This window comes from Phoenix dactylifera, chromosome 3 (genome assembly GCF_051530095.1).
Source record: "Phoenix dactylifera cultivar Ajwa chromosome 3, Ajwa_hap1_PhDact_Kaust_v1.1, whole genome shotgun sequence".
In the NCBI taxonomy this organism is placed as follows: Eukaryota; Viridiplantae; Streptophyta; class Magnoliopsida; order Arecales; family Arecaceae; genus Phoenix; species Phoenix dactylifera.
In genome coordinates, this window is record NC_143192.1 from 30,153,559 (window position 1) to 30,165,573 (window position 12,015).

At 54.6% G+C, this 12,015-nt stretch overlaps 1 non-coding gene across 1 annotated transcript; it reads right to left on the reverse strand.

The window, feature by feature from the left end:
* Window positions 1-11,456: 11,456 nt before the first annotated feature.
* Window positions 11,457-11,562, reverse strand: LOC149768030 (small nucleolar RNA R71). Its single transcript, XR_016400100.1, has one exon. It is a non-coding gene; the product is annotated as a small nucleolar RNA R71 (small nucleolar RNA).
* Window positions 11,563-12,015: the final 453 nt, after the last annotated feature.

Genomic DNA, 12,015 nt, shown 5'->3' on the forward strand with positions numbered 1-12,015 from the left:
TCCAAAGAATCTAGCCTTCAACCACCCATGGATAAGCCCAGGCCATCTTCATCTCTTCCGCGATTATCCCAACCCTGAACATTATCCCCTGTTCCCATGTGTTCTCAGCCATATCCATCAAGTCTCCAGTGTCTTCCCTCTTCCGAACCAACCCAGCCTCCCTCGGAATCACCTCTTCCCAACATCCCAAACTACCTCATCCCACGGATCAGCTCCATCCTTGCGAGTTTCACGGCATCCAAACATCCCCTGTTTCACGCGTCTTCATCTCAGCCAAATCCCCTACATTTCAGAGTCCGTTTCCTTCCGTGCCCAGCAACCCGAGCTTCACGGATCACCTCCTGTTGCTGGTGGTCCAAACCGAGAACGATTGGCACAGCGGTGTGAACAGGATTCCGTCTGAGTTGCCTTGGTTGGTGTTGATTGTGCTCCACCTTCCACCGGGAAACCTGCAAGCAAGCCTCGCACCACCACTGGGGTAGTGGGGGCCCTCCGACGATCAAGTCAGAGGAGATTGGAGGAGAAGGAGAGATAATAGTAGCAAGTAGGAGAATGCTCTGGAAGTTCTTGCTTACCTCCCCCCTTCTCCCCCCAGCCGCATATATACCAGGCTGGGGGGTCCTTCTGGGGGGTTGGTCATCGTGTGGCACGATGGAGTTGCCACTGACATGGCCGTTACTGGGCGTCGTGGGGTAGCGCTGGGTACGGCCATGACAGGGCGTAGTGGAGCTCCGCTTTGTACGGCTGTTACAGGAGATCGTGGAGCAGCGCCGGATACGACCGTTGTAGGGAGTAGTGGAGCAGAGGGTCGCGGCGTGCTTCAGGGGAACAGCCTGTCGTTGTCGAGAGATTGCCGACTCGGGGTCGGATTGCTGGATCAAGGGGCAGCCGACTCGGGGTCGGGCTGCGAAGCCGAAGATATCCGACTCGGGGTCGGACTGCTGGATCAAGGGGCAACCGACTCGGGGTCGGGCTGCGAAGCCGAAGATATCCGACTCGGGGTCGGACTGCTGGATCAAGGGGCAGCTGTAGTCTTCTAGGGCGCGCGTGCCGGTCACGTGGGGCATGGTGGCTGAGTTCCCCCGTAACAGTAGCCCCCCACTTCCGAGCCTGGAGCCAGAAGGGGAACGGGTGAAGGAAGTGATGCTTCGAGATTGTCGCCATCCCTCGGAGAGGCGCGCGCGCTTCGAGCTCCCCGCCTTCTTTATGGCGTATGGCGGTTGTTACTGACCTGGCAGTCTGAGGATTTCGGCGGACATCCTTCCTTAATGGCGTCGATTCGCCTTTGGGGCGCGAGCGACCCTTCGGCAGCCAGGCGTCCTCTGGCGTCACCGAGGCGTCACCCACCTTTCCGCCTATTTAACCGGAGGTCCTCCTCCGTCCGCCTTTCTCTTTACAGACATCTTCGAGTTTCTCCTTTGCGCTGCCGTCATCGCCGTCGGACTGTTCGCTTGCTCCTCCTTTGACGCTCTCGGAGCCGTTCTTCCTTCTCTTCCGGTGAGTTGCTCCATTCTTTAATTTAGGGCTCTCCATACTCTCCTTTTGTATTAGTGTACTCCAGTCGTTCCGGTCTTTTCCCCCTTCTCGACCCTGTCCTGACCGTAGATTCACTGGCCATTAGGGATGGGCGAAGTGAGAGCAGACCGCATTAAGTCGGAGTTGGCCGCCGAAGACCTAGATAGGTTCGTGGCTCGATACCACCTTCCCGAGGCCTGCAATGTTACGCTCCCGGGGCCTGAGGAGAGGATGTCCCACCCTCCTCCAGGGAAGGTTGCCATCAATGAGGGCATTCTTCAGGCCGGGTTCCGCTTTCCCCCCTCGGACTTAGTCGTTCAGGTGCTTCGGGGTTTAAGAGTGGCGCCGACGCAGCTGGTGCCGAACTCATGGCGCGCCCTGACAGCCTTTCAGGTTCTCTGCCGCATGCACGAGGTTCCCGCCACCCTGAATGTCTTTTGGGAATGCTACGGCCTGAGTGGCCACCCCCAGGATAAAGGGTGGTGGTGCTTTGCGGCGCGGCGAGGGTGCGGCCTCGTCAAGGAGGCTCCCACCTCCATTCACGGCTGGAAGGGGCGCTTCTTTTTCGTTGACGCAGATCCCTCTTGGGAAATCAAGGCAACCTGGGAGACGCCGATGAAGTCCCCGATTGGCCTATCGAGGTTGTCGAGGGAGGAATCCGACGGCGTCGCCGTCTTGAAGGAGTTGGTTGCCGAGGGTCGGCTTCCCCCGGTGGCTCGCCTTATTTCCGAGGATACCTTGGTGAACGTCGGTCTGAGCTCGGTCCCCACTGACCGTGAGCCCGCCACCATTTCTTTTTTAGCTCTTTTCTCCTCTTTCGTTTCGTTCTTTCCTTCAGTTTCTCAACCTCCGACCACCTCGTCCTTTTTGCAGAGATCGACGACGTCATGCGGTCGGACAAGGCAACGGCTGTTGGTAGGACGTCCCTACTGGAAGCAGTCCGGAGGAAGAAACGAGCTCCTCCGAGCGGGGCTCCACCGGCGAAGAAGTCCCGCCGGCAGGCGACTCCGACGCCGACAGATGGGTCCGGACCCACCGATCAGGGGGACGCCGCGGGCGCGGACCGGGAGTTGACGCTGTATCAGCCCTCCGATGCCGAGACTACCGTTTCTCCGGAGGCATCACCCGGGCGCGCCCAAGATGGACGGGTCGGACGTGATCGGTCCCCAGCCCAGCCTTCGACTCGGTCGGCTCCGGATGATACGAGGAGGGACGCGCCGAGGCCCCGGCCGAGCGGGACCCTGTCAATTCCAGGGGCGGTCCCCGCCCCGAGCATGGTCAGCATGACTCTTCCCCAAGCGATGGGCAAGGGTAAGGCTGCGGAACCACCGTCCGACTCCGGGGAGAAGTCGGGGTCGGCCTTCACTTTCGCCGGCGCCCGAAACCTCATCGAGACGGTACTGCTGGAGAAGGACCGCAGGCAGGTCCGGGAGATGAGGGTCCCTGACGTTGGGGCTGCCAGCTGCGTCTGTCTCATGTCGGTGAGTGTTCTTTCGGTCGCTTTCATCATTTATAGGCTCTGTTGATCCCCGCCTGACGCCCTCGTTTTTCCTATCTCTTAGCTCGCCCAGTACATGATCCGCCTGGAGGAGTGCTACGAGGAACAGGCGAGGCTTCTGGCGAGGGCCAAGAGCCAACTGAAGGCAATAGAGGAGGGAGGTCAGGCTGCGGCGGGGAGGACGACCAGGGACCTCGAGACGAGGCTCCAGGTGGCCGAAGAGCGGGCACTCGGCTTCGCCACCCTCGAGAAGCAACTGTTGGAGGCTCGGGAGCAATTCAAGGTTACCTCAGGTCTCGAGGGCGAGATCAAGAAGGCGGAGGAGCGGGCCGAGAAGCAGTCCCGGAAGGTTGCCGACTACCGGGAGAGGTGGGAGAAGGCCCAGCGGTCAGCCGACAACGCCCGCAACCGGACCCGGTCTCTTGAAGCCAAGCTGGGCGAATTGGAGTCGGCCTTGGAGAAGTCCCGCGCGAGCGACCAGAAGCTTCATTCACGCCTGGAGGAGGCTGAGGCTGCTCGCATCGCTGCCGAGGCGAAGCACAAGGAGGCCCAGGCTGATCTGCTGAGGGTCTCCTCCGAGGCGGATGACCGGATTGTGGCGAAGGTCTTGGAGGCAAAAGCTCAGATTATGGAGCGAGCAGAGGCGGCGCTGGCCGAGAAGAGTGCGGAGATCGGGCGTCAGGCGGTACAGGCTTATCGTCAGTCCGCCGAGTTCACCCGTGACATGTCGGGGGCGGTACAGGCCTATCGTCAGTCTGACGAGTTCGTCCGTGACATGTCGGACGCGGGGTCCGACTCCTTTGTCTTAGGCTTCGAGGAAGGCCTGGCAAGGGTGTCGGCTAAGCACCCCGAAATTGACCTGAGTGGGATCTCCCTTCTCGACTCCCCTCCGGCGCCATTGCCTGCTAATTATCCAACCGTCTCTCTACCCCTTGCAGACGTGCCGGGCGTTCCCGACCCGGGGGTTCCTCCAAGCTGACCCTCTGTACTTTTCTTTGTGTGTTGGCGTTTTGCCAAGTTGTATGAGTCTCGGCCCTGAAACAATGAAAGTTAATACAAATAGAGTTTCTTCATTTCACTTTCGTCCTTCTTTTTAACTCTTGGTAGCGTCTCGCTGACTCCCGACTCTTGAAATTTTTCTGGCGCTAGGCCGGGTATCTGAGGGTTAGGCCTCAGGAAATTCTTCCGGCACTAAGCCAGGCGTCCGAGGGTTAGGCCTCAGGAAATCCTTCCAGCGCTAAGCCAGGCATCCGAGGGTTAGGCCTCAGGAAATTCTTCCGGCGCTAAGCCAGGCATCCGAGGGTTAGGCCTCAGGAAATTCTTCCGGCACTAAGCCAGGCATCCGAGGGTTAGGCCTCAGGAAATCCTTCCGGCGCTAAGCCAGGCATCCGAGGGTTAGGCCTCAGGAAATCCTTCCGGCGCTAAGCCAGGCATCCGAGGGTTAGGCCTCAGGAAATTCTTCCGGCACTAAGCCAGGCATCCGAGGGTTAGGCCTCAGGAAATCCTTCCGGCGCTAAGCCAGGCATCCGAGGGTTAGGCCTCAGGAAATTCTTCCGGCGCTAAGCCAGGCATCCGAGGGTTAGGCCTCAGGAAATTCTTCCGGCGCTAAGCCAGGCATCCGAGGGTTAGGCCTCAGGAAATTCTTCCGGCGCTAAGCCAGGCATCCGAGGGTTAGGCCTCAGAAAATTCTTCCGGCGCTAAGCCAGGCATCTGAGGGTTAGGCCTCAGGAAATTCTTCCGGCGCTAAGCCAGGCATCCGAGGGTTAGGCCTCAGGACTGGCATCCGAGGACTGAGCCTCGGGGAATTCCGCTCGTTGGTCGCGCGCCTATCACTTGCCGCTCGACGGGGTTTCTCCGTGGCCAGCTGCGATCGTATTTCTCCTCCTCTCGACGCGTCGCCTGGGGAACACCAGAAGGCTATTAAATGCTAATTGAGGCGTTACCTGGGAAATCGGATCGGCCAGTTGCTGCTTGCGAGGAGTGCCAGTTAAGCGGCCGCGATACGCGCGTTCTTCGAGGCGGATGCGGCCTGGGCGCGTGCGGAGATACGTGTGCCGTGGGATACACGCCGCCCGGAGTGTCCTGCATGAAGAATGCAATTAAGGAGAACGACGCTTAGGGCTTCTGCGGGCTCCTTCCCTTTGAGAGTTGCTAGGAAACATTGCCTTGCGGTCGGTTGGTCACCTCGGACCTCTCCAATCCCGGCCGCCGTGGGGAACCGCATGAGCAAGTGGTACGTAGAGACCACCGCGCGAAGGGCGTTCAGTCCGGGTCGTCCGAGGATAGCGTTGTAGGCCGAGGGAACACGGACGACCAAGAACCCGAGCCGCACCGTGGCTTCTGCGGGTGCAACGCCCGCAGTCACAGGCAGCTCAACGACACCTTCGGCCGAGATAGCGTCACCAGTGAATCCTATGAGGGGGGTGGATGTTTTGTGCAACAATTGTCTGGACAAGCTCATCTTTTGGAAGGCCTCGTAAAACAAAATATCAGCTGAGCTTCCACTATCCACAAGAACACGCCTTACATCATAGTTTGCCATAGTGAGGGAGATCACCATGGCGTCATCGTGGGGGGTCTGAACCCCCTTTACATCTTCATCACAAAAAGTGATTACATTACCGACCTTCTGCCTCTTTGCGACGGCTGCCCCTGATGCTTCAGTCGAGCCCCCCGCGTTCCTCTCGGGCCGGGGGCAGCCCCCAGTGATAGTATGGATCATGCCCGCGACGGGTCGATTCTGCTCCCGAGGCTCCGGAGGGGCCGGGTCGGCCGGACGCGAGTCTGCGGGGGGACGTCGGTCGTTCACATATCGACCGAGACGCCCTCGGCGGATGAGAGCCTCGATCTCGTCCCGAAGCTGGAAGCAGTCTTCGGTGTCGTGGCCGTGGTCCCGGTGGTACTCACAGTACGCCCGAGAGGGCCTCCTCCCAGGGATCTTCTTCATCTGTCTCGGGACCGGGAGGTCCTCCCGCCCCTTGATTTCCATGAGGATCTGGGCCCGGGGAGTCAGGAGAGGAGTGTACCGGTTGAAACGTCGGGGCGGAGAACGAGGGCGTAGGGCGCCGTGGTTCCTCGCCGGCGATAGGCTTCTGCGCCGACGTTGAGGCGTCGGGCTCCTCCCCTGGCGTGCCTCTTTTCGCCTTTTCTTCCCGAGCTTTGGAGGGATCTCGGCGGCCTCCTTGCTCCGGTGGGCGGCCGCCTCCTCGGCGTCCGCATACTGGTTCGCCCGGGACAACAGCTCCGGGAAGCTCCGCGGCAGGCGTTTGTCCAGGGAGAAGGTGAGTCTGCCCTTTCGGAAGCCACGCTTCAGGGCTGAAAGAGCCACCTCCTGGCTCAGGTTCCGGACTTTCAGCGTAGCCTTGTTGAAGCGGATAAGATAATCCCGCAAGCTTTCTCCCTCATTTTGTCGGACATCAAATAGGGAGTCGGAGACCAGTCGCCGCCGGCTACTGACGGCGAAATGGGTGATGAAGAGGCGAGTAAACTGGTCGAAGGACTGGATCGAGTTAGCCTCCAAGCCGGCGAACCACGCCCTTGCCGGGCCACGGAGGGTCGCCGGGAAAGCCTTGCAGAGGAGAGGATCTGATGCTCCGTGGAGGAGCATAAGGGTCCTGAAACTCTCGACATGATCCCGCGGGTCCGCCGCCCCGTCATAGGGCTCGATCGCCGGCATTTTAAACCCCGGCGGATTCGGGGTCCGCAGGATCCTCGAGGCAAGCGCCGGTTGGGAGGAGATCTCCAAGTCGGCGAAGGGATCTTTAGAGTGGCCCTTCAGGACCTGGAGTTGTCGGTGGAGATCGTCCACCCGCCGGTCCGGGAAGCGCGACCGATGGGTGGGAGACAAGGAGCACCGAGAGGGAGACCGACTGGAGCGCGGGTTCCTTGAGGACTGGGGGGTCTGGGAACGCGCCCGGGCCCGCCTCTCGTACCCCGCGCAGCTCCGATGGGAAGGTCCCGGCAGAATGGACCGTGCTCGAGAATCTTCCTCGCGCCGGCGCTCCTCCCCATGGGAGAGGAAGGAGCGCGGGTTGAGGAGGACAGGTGAGCGCTCAGGGAGCAGCGGCTCCTGGGCCCGCTGCGGCGCCCGAGACATCACACCCTGCAGGTTCTGCACTGCCTCCGCGAGGGTGCGAACCTGCTGGGCTAACTGGTCGAACTAAGCGGCTTCGACCATCTGAATGGGGGGTGGAACGGTGGAGTGTTGCTGAGAATGTGTTGGAGACGCAGCGGCCTCCCGGCCGGAGGCGCGAGAAGCCCCGCGACCGGAGGCATTGGAAGCTCCACGACCACCTCGCCGTGCCATTACGATTGCTCTGAGATTCGGCCCTTCCTCTAGCGCCAACTGTTGCTGGTGGTCCAAACCGAGAACGATTGGCACAGCAGTGTGAACGGGATTCCGTCTGAGTTGCCTTGGTTGGTGTTGATTGTGCTCCACCTTCCACCGGGAAACCTGCAAGCAAGCCTCGCACCACCACTGGGGTAGTGGGGGCCCTCCGACGATCAAGTCAGAGGAGATTGGAGGAGAAGGAGAGATAATAGTAGCAAGTAGGAGAATGCTCTGGAAGTTCTTGCTTACCTCCCCCCTTCTCCCCCCAGCCGCATATATACCAGGCTGGGGGGTCCTTCTGGGGGGTTGGTCATCGTGTGGCACGATGGAGTTGCCACTGACATGGCCGTTACTGGGCGTCGTGGGGTAGCGCTAGGTACGGCCATGACAGGGCGTAGTGGAGCTCCGCTTTGTACGGCTGTTACAGGAGATCGTGGAGCAGCGCCGGATACGACCGTTGTAGGGAGTAGTGGAGCAGAGGGTCGCGCCGTGCTTCAGGGGAACAGCCTGTCGTTGTCGAGAGATTGCCGACTCGGGGTCGGATTGCTGGATCAAGGGGCAGCCGACTCGGGGTCGGGCTGCGAAGCCGAAGATATCCGACTTGGGGTCGGACTGCTGGATCAAGGGGCAGCCGACTCGGGGTCGGGCTGCGAAGCCGAAGATATCCGACTCGGGGTCGGACTGCTGGATCAAGGGGCAGCTGTAGTCTTCTAGGGCGCGCGTGCCGGTCACGTGGGGCATGGTGGCTGAGTTCCCCCGTAACACCTCCCATCTTCCCCTGCCTCGAGTCGTTCTTTGCTTCCGGATGAGAGCAAGCAGTCTGTCTTCCCATCGCGAGCTCCACGACCGCGGATCCAGCGAATCAAGCCAAGCGTCGACATCATCTTCTGCATCCAAGGAATAGCACCGACTCCTTCAACGCGATCAGCTCCCTATTCCAACGACCGGATCGGCTCAATCTCTGCATCCTAATCCCACGTTCAACCGACTGCATTAGATCTCCCATTCCGGATAAACTACATCAGTCCTTCCTCTTCTTCGGATCAAGCCAGTGGAACAGCTCCATCATATCCACGTTGATTTTTCATCCCGCATCCAACCAGTTCCCCAACGTCTTCCGGACCATCTTCCACTTCCTCCATGCTTCGGTCATCCAAGATCTCCATTTCTTCCCAACCAACGTTCCGGATTCCCTGCATATCAGAACAGAGTCTATCCTCTCCAAAAAAAATCAAGCATCTCATGTTCATCTTCTTAACGTATCTCCTGCCTCCCAGCAACCGTTCGAAATTCAAAGCTTCTCCCGAATCTAGCTTTCCATCTCCCACAAACAGAACCAAACCAGCTCTCATCCCGTCATGATCTATCTTCATCCACATCCTCAACCGAATCCAATGCCTTCCCATATTTTCTCCCAGCAGCAACCTCACACAATCCACGCTTCCCCTGTTCCGGATTAGCTTCATCTCCCTCTAATCTAGCACTTTCCAAATCTCTCCGTGATCCATCCTCATCTCGTGATCACTCGGATCAGCATCCCGATTCTTCCGGCATCTCTACATAGCCGTGAGACTCATTCCATCGTCCACGTCCTCTACAATCTTTTCCCCTGCTTCTGAACAAGAACCAAAATCCTTTCAATGCCATGATAAAGCTTCCCACGGATCACTTTCTTCCGTGCGCTCCCAGCCATCCCAACTTCCAGATCGCCTCTCAGCTGTCCAACAACTCCAACGCATCTGAAGATTAGCACAAGATCCCAGCAAGACGCATCTCCTCCGCGTGGAAGCAGCGTCGGTTTCTTCATCCCAGCAGCATATCAACTTCCGGATCGGCTCCAATCTTTATCCTCCATCGTCCAAATCCTCTATGCACGCGGCAGCTGTTCCTCTACCCTTATCTCTTCACTCGGGAAGGCTATAAGAGGGGAAGGAGACAGATCCCATGGCAGCTCTCACAGGCCAAGTTCCCACGGGAAACAGAGGAGGGAGAGAAGTTTGGGACTTTTTGGGAATGCCTTCTCAAAAGAAAAAAATAATGAATTGCTAGAGAAGGAAGGAGAGATCCAGGGAAGGGAGGAAGAAAAGAAGAAATGGGAGCCCACTGCTGTGCCACTGCTGCTGTCACTCACGACTCCATGGAAGGCTGATCTCCTCTTTAGGGCTGGATGCAGCCCTAACAAAGGGACACGGATTTTGTTTATTTAATTTCATGTTCTTGGAATTGTATAGACATTCTTGCTCTTAATGAATATCCTTTTATCTCATACTTAAATTCTGTGATTTTAAGTATGATGTTTATACAAATACTTTTCATGATCATTAAAGTAAAAATAAGATAGTTCATGCTTAAGAAAGATGCGGTGTGCTGCCACCTTAGATTAGGGTAGACATTTCATGCTAACTGAAGATGGACTACGCCTAAATTACTTTTGTGAATTTCTATTTAAATGCTTATTAGGCTTATAGCCAATTTGCATGTTAATCCAAGAATAAATTAAAATATAATTAACCCTTGTTTCGATGTTAGTGGTGAATTTCTTGCCCTAGGTTTTCCAAACTGATATCATTTTAATTGCATTTCTTATTAAATTGCTTAGTTTAATAGTCTTCACAAATTTTCCTTTTCAAATATTTTTTTAAAAGAAAAACAACTGTACCCCAATCCCTGTGGATCAATACCCGTAATCGCTATCCTACCAGATATGTGCTATTGCATGGTCTTTAAAGTTGACTATCAATTTTTGGCGCCGTTGCCGGGGATTGCTAGCATAGTTGTTTTTCTTTTCAAAAAAAAATAAAAAAATAAAAAATAAAATAATAATATATATATATCTAAATAAAATAAAAATATTTTCTATTTTTTTACTTTCCTTATCTCCTTTTTCTCTCTTACTTATTTTTGAATTTTCTTTTATTCAGGAATCAAAGAGAAAATTTGGGACGATCAAAACGGAAACCACTGGAAAAGGAATGCTGTAGAGGTTTGCTTTAAAAAAAAATTGCTGGGAAAATTTTCTTTGGTAACATCTGAACCTTGCTTATTTAAATTAATTCCTAATTAGCCTGAAATTTTGTGGTGATTGGTTGATTTTAATTTCAGTAAAAGTGTGAATGCATGCTTGATACACACACCAATTAATCCGCACATAGTAAGGGCAATCACCCCAACAAGATAAGAACTGGATTTCATCACCAGATTCTTGCCCAAATTAGGTGAACCAATTCGCACATAGCTATCACTTTAATTAAAATCAATTAGACGTTGGCCCCTAGGGACATTCGAGCTCAATAGGACGAAGATCACCGAAAGTTGCACCAATTTCGCTATGTGGCTCAGTTGATGTCTAGGCAAGCTTTGTCCCAAGGGAGATAGTTCATCTGTTCGAGGCAAGTGGTTTTTAAGTGGGACCTTTGCAACGCATCGTGACCCCCCCACTTACCTGGGAGCTTACCTGGTCAACTCAGTTCATTAGACCGGATTGGAGGCTTAGGTGCCCTCTTCAAACCAGTTAGAAGCTGTCTAGTAATTTTAGGGCAAACATAAGGATTTGAAGTGTTTCTTTTAATGCATGCTTGACTGCACTTGACTGATCAGAAGAGTTTTAGTGCATGCTAGGGTGTCGTTCCAGATCTTCGGAATTAGTACCTTTTGACCCTGAAATAGAGCGTTCTATTAGGACCCTTCGAGCCGAAATCCGTACCTATAGAACCATAGGATCTGCTCCACCTCCTGAGATGGCTGAAGAACAACCCAAACTCCTGAGGGAGTACTTTACTCCCACCATTTACACTTCTCCATCTTGCATTCGATTACCTGAAGTAGCAGCTGTACAATATGAAATAAAGTCTAGTGTGATCCAAATGCTCCCATCTTTTTACGGGCTCACCAACGAAGATCCATATAAACACCTAGATGAATTTCTTAAGATTTGCACCACTGTCAAGATTCAGAACTTCACTGATGATGCTCTGAAACTTAGATTATTCTCCTTCTCCCTTAAAGACAGAGCCAAGCAATGGCTGAATTCTTAAGAGGCTAATTCAATTCGTTCCTGGGATCAAATGCAACAAGAATTTCTTAAAAAATAATTTTCCATAGGAAGAACGAACCAGTTTAGACGTGCCATCACAAGCTTCTCCCAAACCGATGGAGAAGAATTTCATGAAACCTGGGAGAGATTTCGGGACCTAATCCGTAAATGCCCACATCATCAGATACCCAAGTGGCAATTAGTGCAATGCTTTTATGACGGATTGTCTGATCGAAACTGTTAGATGGTTGATACTTCTTGTGGGGGAACTTTCATGCTTAAAAATGAGCATGAAGCATGGAAATTATTTGAAAATCTCAATGAAAACTCCCTCCACCATGCTTTCTGTTCTCGTCAAGCACCCCCGAGTTCTCAAAGAAAATGGACCATTTGTGAAATAAGTCATTCTATGGACCTGTCTAGCAAGGTAGATGCATTGTCCCATAAGATTGACCAACTGATGATGGGAGGACATGTCGTTAACTCTTCCCAAGCACAAGTGTGTGCTATCTGTTCTAGCCCATCTCACCCTATTCATGAGTGCCCCTCAGCATCCCAATTCCCCAAACTCGTGCAAGAACACATCAATGTTGCTCAAACACAGCCCAGACCGGGTAATGACCCATTTTCCAATACATA